The 11,921-nt window shown below is 32.8% G+C and overlaps 1 long non-coding RNA gene across 1 annotated transcript in view; it reads right to left on the bottom strand.

Moving 5' to 3' along the window:
• Nucleotides 1-1,051: 1,051 nt before the first annotated feature.
• LOC121035767 (uncharacterized) overlaps nucleotides 1,052-11,921 on the bottom strand; it is a 41,594-nt gene continuing 30,724 nt past the window's right edge. Inside the window, exon 2 of the long non-coding RNA XR_005793058.1 lies at nucleotides 1,052-1,274. This is a non-coding gene — a long non-coding RNA (uncharacterized LOC121035767). The remainder of the gene's footprint in view (nucleotides 1,275-11,921) is intronic.

The following is an 11,921-nucleotide window of genomic DNA, read 5'->3' as shown; positions in this document are numbered from 1 at the left end:
ACACAAAAAACTTCCATGATGTTCCGCCGTCTTGGCTCCCTCTCAAGAGTCAGATGCTTAACCAGCTGAGCCACCCAGGTGCCCCTATCCTCTCCCATATTTTTATAGGACCTCCCATATTCCTACAGATTCCATTGGTGTTGATTAAGAGCACTGATGAATCAGTTATTGGCTTAGTGCAGGACTGACAGGGGTCTACAATAGCAGGAAATGAGCATTATACTTCAGGTGTGATGTAGAGGGAGCATCAGGTAGAATTGTACTTCACAGGATCCCTGTAAGACAGCAAAGTCCCTATACACACAGATAATTTAGAGGAATTTTACTCAATACCATACACAGGGAAAAGGGAGAAAACTATGGGAACTGGGAAGATCAAAGTTTTTAACGACTCTTCAGAATGTCTTCATCTTTACTAAGTAAGAGCTTAGAGGCTTGGACAATATCATTAATAACTAAATCAGTGGTAGGAGCAGAGCCGTGGAAGACTAACTCATTATTATCCAGACCCAATGTATTTCCAGACTGCTGGTATTGTGAGGAGCAATATTTATAAGTCACTAATACAGTGTCATTTTTAATTCATCTCAGGATTAAAGAGACTAGTACTTCCCAAGTAAAGTGGTATCCCTAGTAAAGATTAGGCATACCTATACCTCTTTATATGTTCTCATTTTGGTTGCTACACTGTTTTCACTGACAGTTTGTTAGCCATCTTGAAGATTTAGTTAAGTTATGCAGGTATGAGTCATTCTAGTATCATGTCATATTTACTGGTACTTAAAGGCATAAGACATAAAACTGGGTACATTAGATAAAATTTTATGACTTCATGACAATAAAATTACCAAAGACATTTGTTGAGTAGGTAAAATTACTATATGTGACTTACTTCTAAACTTTGGCAGCTCTTGGTTTTAGAACATTATATTCTTCTTTCTAAAGTTCTGATATACCATTTTATATTTGTTTTGTTTATAATCAGTACTGTTACTCATAGAAAATGTATAACATTGTGTCAGATTAACATATTCAACTCAGCTATCAGGAATTGCATTTTATATTTTTATTTTATTTTATGTGACTACAAACTTATGTGTAGAGTTATTAAAGAGGTGATAACAAATGGGGCATAATCACTTCATATAATTCTTTTAAAATTGCTTGCTGGTTGTCAATCTGTGGTCTTCCTCAGTTCCTTACCACATGGGACTCCTTATGGGGCAGCTCACAACATGAAAGCTTGCATCATTAGAACAAGCAGGTAAGAATAGCTAGGAATAAAATAACATATTCTTAATGAGGATAATATTTTCTGATAACTTCAGTTCTTATATATTTATTATATAAAGCTAAAATTATCTATTAAGATGTCAAAAACAGTTTAAACAAATGAAGTATACAGATTTCATTATAATTATTTCAATTATTCCCTTGGGATATATCTGCTCCTTGATATTCTGTATCATAATTTTTGTTTGACTCTATGTTAGCTCACAACCTTCTTGGGAGATTTCTGGGTGAACCCTGAAACCAGCCCTGTACTTGAAGGACAAAGAGAGACTGAAAAAAGAGGCAGGCCACTTCCAGATTGGTAGGTGGCAAGTTTAATAAGCATGGGAACTTCTAAGGCTTATCTTGGGTAGCCACAATGCAAATAGATTTCTATACCTGCCTTCTAGAATCCTTGAAGTTTATAAAGAGACCTTAAAATGATTTAGTCACATACCCAGTCCAGACAGCCTGGGAACAGTGTTTGTGAGTGGGAAAGGCAAGCTTCACACATATTCCAAGGACAGGGGAGGAGGTGGAAGTCTCCAATTGTCAGGGTCCAACTGGCAGTCACAGCTTCTTGATGACCTCCTCCAACAGACTAAAAATATATCTTCCATTTCACTTGCTGTTATCATGCATCAATTAATGTTTTTTCTCAAAATTGCAAAAACGCTAAAGTGTAAAACATATTTAATCAAATTTGTCATAGTAAATATCAACCAAATAATTTTTCTACTTATTAAATCAATGAATTCTTAGTCATCTGTGAAATATTATTTTCTGCAATTACACTGGGAGGAAACAGTGAAATTTCTGAGTAGGATGATTTAGGAACTATTCTGTTTACTAGTGTAACTCCTGGAATCTTATTATGACCAACATGAAATTATCAAAAACTGATTTAGCCCAAACATATCCATGATCTGAAATCAATACAGAACCTCAGGATATATGGGATTTATAATCTCATACTTGCCATGGGTCGGGAGTCCAGAACATTTTAGCTGTGTCTTCTGTTCAAGACTTGACAAAGCTGGGTGTGTCCTTGACTAAAGTTTGATTAGAGAAAAGTCAGTCTTAAAGCTCCCTTGGGTTGTTGGCAGAATTTATTTCTTTGCAGCTATATAACCAACATTCCTATTTACTTAGTAGTTGTTAGTAGGAGACCTTTCTATGTTTTTAGAGATCATAGGTCCTTAGCACATGGTCCCCTCCTTAGGCCCTCTCACACTTTAAATATCTTCCCTCAGTAAATGTCCAGTTCCTTTTAAGGGCTCACCTGATTGGATAAAGCCTACTCAGGATAATCTCCTCTTTGATGAACTCCTTTTTGATTGGGAATCTTAATTTTATCTGTAAAATCCCTTCAATTCTGCCACATTAAAAGGGAGGGAGTAATATGTATGTTGTGTATACAAAGGAGTATAAATCTTATGAGTTATCTGCAAATTCTACCTACCACAATGGTTTTGTTGATAGAATATAAGTGACTAAGGGAATCCAAAAGGAAGGCTGAACAAAATGCAGATCTCTTTTTCCATGTTAAAAAATGCTTTACAGCAATTTTGGAACACTAAAGTACGTTAAACATTTTAATTATATTTCTCTTCAGTTCTGTGCAATGTATTCAATTAGCTTTAGTTTCAATATACATAAGTATCTGAAATTCTTAATCCATTCCCATAAAGGGTAAAACCTTTTACTTGAAGTATTACATCATAATGTACTTGATCACTGAAATAAAAATTCCCCATCAGAGGACTAAATATATTTATTTTATTCTCATCTTCTTTCTGAAAAGAAGCATTTAGCTGTGATAATAATAATATTAGTAATAATAATAATAGTTGTGCTGTTTCATATTCCTTGCCACAGAAAATTCTCTCTTAATACTCCTTATCCATTAAATTTCCAATAACCTCTAGTGAGATATTTATCTTTTACCCTTTTATGTTTATTTATTTTATTATTTATGAAATGTCCAGAGCAACAGAGACATAAAAAGTCCAATGATTTACTAATACAGAGATGCTTATTACTCCCCTTTTAATGTACACTATCTTCCTTCTCCTCCCATAGATGTCTATTGCAAACTATAGATAATTGATTAATATGCCTATTTCTGACACATACGTGATTTTAAGAGAAATAAAATCATAATACCTTATTTGATTTTTTAATTAATAATATAGTCAATTACTAAAAACACTTTATATTCCAGGCACTATTCCAGTCACTGGGAATATAGTAGTGAACATACAGTAAAGGTTCTAAAAGCATGAATATTACTTTACACTGGGATGAAAAGAAATAAAACAGTAAAACATATGTCTAAGTAAAATAATCATTGAGAATAGTAGGGACAATATCAAATTATGTCATCGACCACTCTGTCTTTATTAGGTATGATTAGGAAAGTTTAGTCTTATTTAAATTTATTTTAAAAACCTGGGTAGCTTAAATAATTAATATATGGGTCTCTTTTAAGCTCAAAAGAAATTAACCATCAAATACTGATCCAATAACATTAATTTCGTCATATTTGAAAAGTTTTCTATCTTAATTGGTCTATTTAAGGTTCCAATACCTCTTTGTGTATGTTTGGATAGCTTATATTTGTTAGGAAATAACAAATTTCTGAAATTGGGTCTTTGAATTTGTCACCTGTGGTAGGCAGTCTCCTGAAAATGGCTCCCTATGATCTTTGACACCTGGTACTCATGTTCTGGTATAATCACCTCCCCTACAGTGTGATTATACAAGTGAGATTATAAAAAGACTATGTCTTCTGTCTAGTTTCCCCCTCTCTTCTTCTGGCTGTTTTTGCTGTTCATTCTAATGACACAAACTTTCATGTTGTGGTGAGCTGTCCCACAGAGACTCCCATGGGAGTCCGTAACAATTTCCAAACTTTTTTCCATGACATTGTTTAAAAATATTGTTTCTAATAAGAAGCCTAAGTAAAGTTCTTAATTCATTTTTTTTAAACATTTATTTATTTTTGAGACACAGAGAGAGAGAGCATGAGCAGGGGAGAGTCAGAGGAAGAGGGAGACATATAATCTGAAACAGGCTCCAGGCTCTGAGCTGTCAGCACAGAGCATGACACAGGGTTCGAACCCACAGACCATGAGATCATGACCTGAGCCGAAGTCGGACGCTTCACCAACTGAGCCACCCAGGCGCCCCATAAAGTTCTTAATTCAGTCTGTCTCCTTTTTAATAGAAGTTAGTCCATTCACTCTTTAAAGGAAGAAAATATGATTTAATAATTGCATATTATATTTTTCAGAGGCTAATTAGGTCTATAATATAAAAGGGTGGGGAAAAAAAAGAGTAAAAAGAAAAGGCAAGTGGCAGAAATCTTGCACAAGCTATTTAGTACCATCTGGTCAGGCAATACAATGTAAATTAATCTTACTTTCTAGTTCCCTGTGTAGACACACCTTTTCTTTACTGCTTCTGTTGACCCTTGGAGCAGAATATATTTCTACTGAATACCCATACTTTAGGAAACTTTATCAAACTTTCAAGTTCTGCTTTGATCATCTGTTCTATGAAAGTCATATTTTAATCAATAAAAATATTTCAAGTATGGTTTTATTATTAATGATAGTTTTATTGCAGCATAACTAAATGATATGTTCTCTTTCATTTCTACTTTGAAAACCATGAAGCTGTCATTATGACTTACTAAATTGTCACCATATTCTCACAGCTATTTATTATGCAAAATTTCAAACTTAAAGATTCATGGAAAGAATAACATAATGATGTAATTTATTTAGTAATTATTAAAATTTGTCATGTCTGCATTATTTGCATGTATAGTTCTAAACATAAATATATAGATATACAAATATAAATGGTATAGGAATCACATATATAAGTATTGTTATTTATTTGGAATTGGTTTAAAAACTGAAAAATCATAATACTTTACCACTAAGTATGCATTCTTTTTTAAAAATACCCTCCATCTAAAACTACTCAAAAATTATTTCTTAGAATTGTTTAATTTCTAGTTCATACTTAAGTGTCCCTAAATGTACCATTATGATAGAAATATCAGTTATACACATATTTCAAATAGGTTCACTTATTGCACTTGGTTTTTACATTTGGTTAACCTCACTTTTCTAAAAAATAACATTGAAGTAAATAGACAAAGCTGTTTAATTGATTGTAGAATGGTCCATATTCTCTATGTGTATGATTGTTTTCTCACAGTATTATGTAATATCTTTCTTCATTTCCTATATTTCATGTAGACTAGAAGCCAGATTAGTATAACCTAGAGGATGGTATGGATACAGGGTAAATATTTGTGATAAGAGCATTTCATAGATGATGCTAAGCACTTTGTGTGGAATCACATCAGAGGTCACTTGATACCAGGCTATCTCATTTTTAACAATGAACACCGTATTTTAAAGAATATAACTACCAGGTCTCAAAAATATAAAAGAATGCCATTCCTTTTAGAATCAGCAAGTGCCATGTTGGGGGATACTTTGAGTCTTTGCAAATATTCTGTTCCCTGATAACTTTTCACTGATGTTTTCAGGATTTTTTACTGATCATTATGTGAATCATTTACTTTCTCATAGGTTGAAAACATGATGTTCTGTTTATCATTGCTTCTAAATTTATCTGCCATTCCTTTGCAGTTTTATTTGAACTGCTAGTCTTCCTTTAAAAAGAAAGTGTAAGTAGTTATAATTTTAATTATCAATTTTTTTTTGAGGAAGAAATTGGCATGATGATTACCACCACTGATGGAAAATTTTTTCAAAAATTGTTAGTAACAAAAAAATTATTATTATTCAAAAATATGAAATGATAAATGCTTGATAGATTCATTATAAGTAGCTTTTTAGTAAGTAGTTATGAAATATTTTCCTCCATGGATATTAAATGAGTTTTTTTTCTTTTTTTTTCAGTATCATTATGATTTAAAGGATGATTATTTAATTTTAAACAGTAAATTTCAGGCATTATTTTTTGTGATGTTTAAATTATTCCAGTTGTGGCCATTGGAGCACCTTAAAATTGGATTTTTTGTCCATTTGACATGACTCTTATCATAAGTTGTCATATACTTCCTTGTTTTTTAATGTAAAATGTTGTTCATGAATACTTTACACTCCAGACCTGGAATCAATGATTTTTCCAAGGAGCCGTAGGTTGGTTATTATGTAAATGATATTTGGAAAAACTGGGAATGAGTTGTGTTCATCCTGTTAACAATACCAGGAAATACCTTTTGTTTAAGATAATTGTGAGTTTATTTTTGTATTGGCATTCAATAGTAAAAGGTAGTTTTTTTAAATATCTTTAATTTTACTCTTGATTATATTTGTAAATATTGATTCCTCATTACATATATGCATTTGTTTTTGTTATTTTATGTACTTGAATAAAGCCAATATTATAATAATATGATAAAATCACTGAGATCAGCCTAAGATTTATTTATGATTTTTGTTTCTGAAGAATAAATACCTTGAGGAGGTAGAGGGATACAAGGGGTTAAAAGCTAAGAGTATTAGGTTTCATTTTGAGATAATAAAAATATTCTGAAATTGGCTATGGTGATGGCTGCACATATCTGTAAATATAATTTAAAATATTAATTTGTGCACTTTTAATGGGAGAATTTTATATAAATTATATCTTAATAAACTATTAAAAAGTATACTACCCTATAAATGTTTACTCAAATCCTTTGTATCCTTTTAAATTAGGTTCTTTATATTATTGAGTTATGAGAAATCTTTGTATATTATAGACACAAGTTCATCTGATATGTTATTTGCAACATTCTTTTTTCTCATTCGGTGCATCATCTTTTTACTTTCTTGATGGTGTCCTTGATTTTTAAATTTTAGTGAAGTTCAATTATCTGTTTTTCTTGTAGTTATTTGTGCTTTTTATATGATTTATAAGGAAACATTCCCTAACCCAAGGTAACAAAGATTTACTCCTATTTCTTTTTCTAAGACTATTATAGATTCAGCTCTTAATATTAGAACTAGGATAAATTTGGAATTAATATTTGTGTATGATGCAAGATAGGAGTCTAACTGTATTGTTTTGCATATGTGCATTCAGTTGTCCATACACCATTTTTTGAAAAGATTGTTCTTTTTTCATTGAATTGACTTACCACTCTTGTCAAAAGGAAGTAACAGTATAAAAGTCAAACTTTCACACACTTAATAACATCAATGAATAGAAAAAGAAGAAGTAATTATGGATAATAGACTGATGAATTTAAATAAAAGATTTTAGTGATATCTTCTCATCATGGATTAGTTTATGTAACAATTAAGGAAAGCTTTGAAGAAACAAATAAAATTATAGTCTTTGGAAAACTAGGGCTTCAACATATGAAAACCATTTTTTTTTAACTTCCTTTATCTCATTTATCTCAATTATGCCTTACCTGAATTTTTATTCAGTTTCCCTGGTGACTATAGTGATCCATTTCATTCTCTAGACTCTGCTATTGTTGATTTCATTGCAATTCCAATGTGACATACATTTTAGAGATTTTCCCTGGCATGTGTTGTGGGTTCTTAGTCATTTTCATAAAATCTGTCAGAAATTATTTAGTTTCTTGGTATGATCATGAGACACCTCCTGAATTCTCAGAACTGCTACAATCACATTTTTTTAATTTTTTTATATTTCTCATGAAATTTAAATGTGAAATGAGGTGAAAAGAGACCTGAATGTGTATGCACAGACTGTCATGATGAACTGGAACACTCTTTATTTCAAGGTTTTTCTCAAATGTTACTTCCTTTTTCAGCTTTTTTTTTTTTTTTTCTTCAGAGAAAGACTCAAGAGAGAGCATGAGCAAGGGAGGGGCAGAGGAAGAGGGAAAGAGAGAATCTTAAGCAGGCTCTACGCCCAGTGTGGAGCACAACTCAGGGCTCAATCTCATGACGGAGATCGTGACCTGAGCAGAAATTAAGAGTTCAATGCTTAATAGACTGAGCCACTCAGGCACCCCACCTTTGTCAGTTTTCTCCAGATATGACCCAAAGTGTATATATTTTTGATGTACAATTTAAATTTTTATAGATCTATATTTGCACATTTCTTATAATATGATAACCACATGTTTTCGTGACTGTTTCTCCTATTTAGAAAACTGAGAGAAGATGCCTTAATTATTTTTGGATTCTTGTAACAAAATATGGTTTAAAAATATAAATGGAAACCAATTTGACAATAAATTTCATATATTAAAAAAATCATATATATTAATCTTATGCTCAATGTCCTGAATAGTTTATCATTCTATATAGAAAAAAATATAGTAAATATTCATGAATGATGCATCTTTTAATTCTGGAATATTATATGACTATATTAGTAAATATAAAATAAAGTGCATTGATTGGTATGTCTTTATCCCATTAAGTAATCTAAAATACTAGAAATCTCTTGTCCTATTACAGCTTTGAACATACTCATCGTGTGATAATCATTTAAAGTCTCTGAGTCTTAGTTTATCTATACATAATCTGAGAATGATGTCTGCCTTTTTTCATTTATTTATATGCAATGCTCATCAACAATGGAGGAGAAATTATGCTTGGTTATTTAACACTAACAAGATAATTAAGCAAGGCACTATCACTACACTGAAAAGCAAAAATACAAAAATCAAACTAAATAGTAAATTTTAATATGCAAATGTAAGGCATTATTATTACATGTATATCTATATATGTGCTGCCACCAAAGAGAGCACTACATGCATATCTTTGTAAACAGAGTTAAAATATGAACTTAAACTAAATTATACCCTGCAAGAGTAGTCTGATAAAATTGGAGAACCTGATACTAATCGCATATATTGGGTTATTTTTGTTGTTTATATATAAAATTGAATTATAATGAAAACAGTGTCTTCTTAACAGGAAAGCACCAATGTACTATATAATGTATATAATTTGACTTACTGTGTTCAGATGCAAGTGAAATGTTTAAGGGAAGGAATAATTCTCTAGGGCAGAATTTGGCAAGGCCTATGGGTGAAATTTGTCCTGCTGCCTGTTTTTGTAGGGCCTGACCTGAGAGCTAACAAAGGTTTTTACAGTTTAAATGTTTGGAAAATATTTTTTTTAATAATAATCTTTTAGGTTACTTGGAAATGATATGAAATTCAAGTTTCAGTGTTGTTATGAGCTGAGTTGTAGAAAAATTATATTTGCCCCCCAAATTCACAAGTTGAAATTTAAATACCCAGTACCTCAGAATGTTGACTATATTTGGATACAGCCTTTAAAGAGGCAATTAAATTAAAATGAGGCCATTAGTGTAGGTCTTACTCCAATATGGCTTGTGTCTTTATAATAAAAGGAAATTTGGATACTCAAAGAGACATGAAGAATGTGAGTGCAGAGAGGAAAGACCATGTGAGGGCATCAGAAGGTGTTATCTGCATGCCAAAAAGAGAGATCTCAGAGGAAACTAAACTTGTTGTTAAAAAGAAAACCATAGGCTTAAAAGGCATCCCCAAACAGGGGCTTAATTGCTAATCTAACTGCAATCTCAAACTTCCTCAGAAATACATTCTTTTTAAAAAAATTTTTTTAGGTTTATTTATTTATGAGAGACAGAGACAGCATTCATGGGGGAGGGGCAGAGAGAGAGGGAGACACAGAATCTGAAGGAGGCACCAGGCTCAGTGCTATCAGCACTGAGCCTGGCGCAGGGCTCAAACTCATAAACCATGAGATCATGACCAGAGCCAAAGTTGGACCCTTAACCTACTGAGCCACCCATGTGCCCCAGAAATACGTTCTTAATGGGTGAGTTAGGAATTTTCTGGTAGATGCCAATGAGTTTGCCACATGGGTCCTCTCCATCCCCAAAGAATGATGACAGAATCTGCGTAAACCACTTACTTTTCCCCCTCAAGCTTTGCCTAGAATAATCCTTTTCTTTTGCTAGTAATTTTTTTGCCACCTTCCTTCTATAAAAACCTGACATTCTGGGGCGCCTGGGTGGCTCAGTCGGTTAAATGCCCCGACTTCAGCTCAGGTCACAATCTCGCGGTCCGTGAGTTAGAGCCCCACGTCGGGCTCTTGGCTGACAGCTCAGAGCCTGGAGCCTGCTTCCGATTCTGTGTCTCCCTCTCTCTCTGCCCCTCCCCCGTTCATGCTCTGTCTCTCTCTGTCTTAAAAATAAATAAACGTTAAAAAAAACACCAAAAACCTGACATTCTGTACAACTCCTCAGATCTTGCCTCTACTTACTAGATGGGATACTACCTGATTCATAAATCATTTAATAAAGCCAATTAGAGCTGTAGAATTTATTCAGTCTAATTTTCGTTACCTAACACTGTCTACACTTTGATTTTGGACTTGTAGCCTTCAGAACTGTGAGAAAATAAATTTCTGATACTCAAGCCACTCAGTATGTGGCATTTTATTATGGCAGCCCTACCAAACTAAAATCAAGTATCCAGAAATAAAACCACATAAACAGCCCTGCTGATTTGTTTCTTTTCAGTGGCTGTTTGTTGTTGTTGTTGTTGTTGTTGTTGTTGTTGTTGTTGTTTTTATTCCAAAAGTAGAGTTGTGGTTGTGATAGAAATCATATGGCCTGAAAAACTAAAATATTTACTATCTGGCCTTTTGCAGAAAATGTTTGCCAATTACTGGTGTAAGTTTGTGGAAGATAAGAACTTTAGCAAAGAAACTTATATAATGCTGTGATTTTGAAAAGGCTCCCCACAATGTTTTAAATATTAACTAGGGAAATGCTACATAATGGTAACTGTACTCTCCCCCTGTCTCTGTAGCATGAAAAATAGAAAAGACAGTTCAAAATAAGTTAGGGTTGCAGTATTTCAGCAGCACATGTGCAAAATAATTTCTTAATCAAAATACCATTACTGATAATAGTGAGAAAATTATTATTTACTTTCATGGTAAAACTATAAAATTATGTAAGGTAAAGGATAAAGATCCAAAAGTTAATGTTCATGCTGATGTACCTGGAATTATTAGGCCATGTATTGAGAATTGTTGTCAAAGAAACTCAGGTGAATTCAAAAGAAATATTTTAATAGAAGGCTAAGAATATGACAATTTAGCTTAGGTAGATTAAGTCGTGGTATTATAGTAAAGAGTTAATAACAGAAGCAGCAATAGCACTTGGCCTAGCTATCAAGTGGTTCTTATTTTCTTGAAAATTGGAAGAAGTGTGAAAAAATAATGTGAGAAAATGTCAATCCAACTTTTCTCTTGAAATCTGGGGAAATACTATATCTCAAGGGACATAGTAGGTGTAAAAAGTTACAAATGCCTAAGCCTTCCAAGGAGAGAAGACTGTCCAAGTCCCAAGGGAGGGTGGTTCATGATGGAAAGGAGCTTCCTTGCCAAAAACTGTTGGATTGGGTTTCCGCAGCTTTATTCAGTACAAAAACATATTGTAGGCAGTAACCTAGGTCTCCCAGCAACACAGACACACAAGAGGATATGAGGTTTCATTCCATGAACTCACACAATTAAATGCTCTCAACAGTTGTGTTCTTATTCAATATGGAAGGTACAAAGGAAAACAAATGAACAGGTATAGTACCATAGTAATCTGTAGTCTATAAATGGATGCCCCTA

This window comes from Herpailurus yagouaroundi, unplaced genomic scaffold (genome assembly GCF_014898765.1).
Source record: "Herpailurus yagouaroundi ecotype Mexico unplaced genomic scaffold, PumYag 162, whole genome shotgun sequence".
NCBI classification, from domain to species: Eukaryota; Metazoa; Chordata; class Mammalia; order Carnivora; family Felidae; genus Herpailurus; species Herpailurus yagouaroundi.
Note: the sequence above shows the minus strand (reverse complement) of the source record. Positions and strands in the feature narration are given on the sequence as shown.